Here is a 2,161-nt window from a genome sequence, read left to right on the forward strand (position 1 = left end):
ATATCAACACTGCAACGTTTTATTAAATTCAGCTGTTTTTAGGAATAGGCACTCAAAAAAACAGGTTGGAAATATCTTCTCGGTTTTATCAAAGATGCATCGAATATACATTTGTATCCTAGCAGTGCTGTGTGATAGGCCAATTAAATTTAATTACGTCATTGCTTTCGTAATTCTCAAGCCCCTATATTAGTAACACACTAACACCACCCCTTTCCCTCCCACCACAACTCCCTCATCTCTCTTTCGTCAGAAAGCCAAAAATGGAAGACTCTAAGGTTCATGTCCTCCTAGTTTCATTCCCAGCCCAAGGCCATGTAAACCCATTACTAAGACTAGCAAAACTCCTAGCTTCCAAAGGCCTTCTAGTCACATTCTCCACAACCCAATCTCTATCTCAAAGAATGCAAAAATCCACACAAAACCCAACAAACACCTTAACACCTATCGGAAAAGGCCACCTTCGTTTCGAATTCTTCTCAGATGGTTGGGATTTAAATGACCCAAGACGTTTAGACATAGACTCATACATGAAACAGCTCAAAATCCAAGTCCCACCGGCAATAGCCGGTGTCATCTCCCGCCAATCCGACGAGGGTCGACCGGTAAATTGTGTCATCAATAACCCATTCCTCCCATCAGTGTTAGACGTGGCATCTGATCTAGGCCTTCAGTCTGCAATGTTGTGGGTCCAATCTTGTGCTGTTTTTGCTTCTTATTGGCATTATTTCAATCACACTACTAAATTCCCAACCCTAGATGAACCTGACCTCACTGTTAAATTACCCGGTCTCCCGGTTTTAGAATCTGAGGATTTGACTAGTTTTTTACTCCCTGAGAGTCCTTACCCTTGTTTAACTGAAATAGTCACAGAACAATTTAATAACATATCAAAAGCTTCATGGGTTTTGGTGGATTCATTTGAAGAGCTTGAGGGGCCTGTTATCGAGTCCATCTTTAGCTTTTTCCCTCTGAAGCTAACACCAGTAGGCCCACTCTTCAAATCCATTGACCCATCTGATAAAAATCCAATTAGTGGGGATTTGTGGAAAGCTGAAGATTGCATTGAGTGGCTTGACAGTAAACCTTTTTGCTCTGTGATTTACGTGTCATTTGGTAGTGTGGTTGTTTTGGGTAAAGAACAAATGGAGGAAATAGCTTTGGGGATTAGAAACAGTGGGAGGCCATTTTTGTGGGTAGTGAAACCAATGGAAAACTCTAGAGAAACTGGGCTTCCTGAGGGGTTTTTGGAGGAAACTAAGGGGAGAGGAATGGTGGTAGGGTGGTCCCCACAAGAAAGGGTACTCTCACATCCTTCTGTGGCTTGTTTTTTAACGCACTGTGGTTGGAATTCTAGTATGGAGAGTTTGAGTAGTGGAGTTCCTGTTATTGGGTTTCCACAATGGGGAGATCAGGTGACAAATGCTAAGTTTTTGGCAGATGTTTATGGGGTTGGAGTACGTTTGAGGAAGGATTTTGGGCTGTTGGTTTCGAAAGATGAAGTTATTAGATGCATTGATGAGATTACACGTGGGCCCAATGCAGTGGAAATGAAGAAGAATGCTTTGAGATGGAAGGAGGTATCAAGAGAGGCAGCGGTCAATGGTGGGTCTTCTTGCCGGAATATTGACCTTTTTGTTGATGATGTTAAGCGCAGGGCTGATAAATTGACCGTTGATTGTTCCAACGGTCGAGATGAGGTGAAAGGGATTCATGTGAGTGTTATTGGGAGCACGAAACTCAGTTGTAGTGAGTTATTATCTGATGAAGGGATGATGCCTAGTCCTAGCACTGCTCAGTGTGATGAAGTGTGATGCATAATTCCTAACTTTGTGCAAAGGTTGAATGAGTCAAAACTCTTCGGGTTAGTGGAAAATGTTTCGGCAATAGTAAAAGCTCCTTTTTGTTCTCTTTCCATTCTGTTTCTCTATTTCTGCTGTAGCGGAATATTACAATTTTCCAACAAGGAGATATTTGCATTAGTTATGGAAAGTGCTAGTTTCAGTATCAAACAGAGGATGGTTGGTGTTCTCGTATTAATAATTGATAGGGTCCGGACTCAGCACTGAGGGAATCCGGACTCAGCAATCCGGACTCAGCACTGAGGGAATCCGGACTCAGCAATCCGGACTCAGCACTGAGGGAATCCGGACTCAGCAAT

The 2,161-nt window shown here is 42.7% G+C and overlaps 1 pseudogene; it reads left to right on the forward strand.

The window, feature by feature from the left end:
* The first annotated feature begins 238 nt into the window (after positions 1-238).
* On the forward strand, positions 239-1,911 carry LOC143851872 (gallate 1-beta-glucosyltransferase 84A23 pseudogene; annotated as a pseudogene).
* The last annotated feature ends 250 nt before the right edge of the window (positions 1,912-2,161 follow it).

Source organism: Tasmannia lanceolata, unplaced genomic scaffold, assembly GCF_043159265.1.
Source record: "Tasmannia lanceolata isolate RefF3 unplaced genomic scaffold, GAP_Taslan_0.1 ptg000018l, whole genome shotgun sequence".
NCBI classification, from domain to species: domain Eukaryota; kingdom Viridiplantae; phylum Streptophyta; class Magnoliopsida; order Canellales; family Winteraceae; genus Tasmannia; species Tasmannia lanceolata.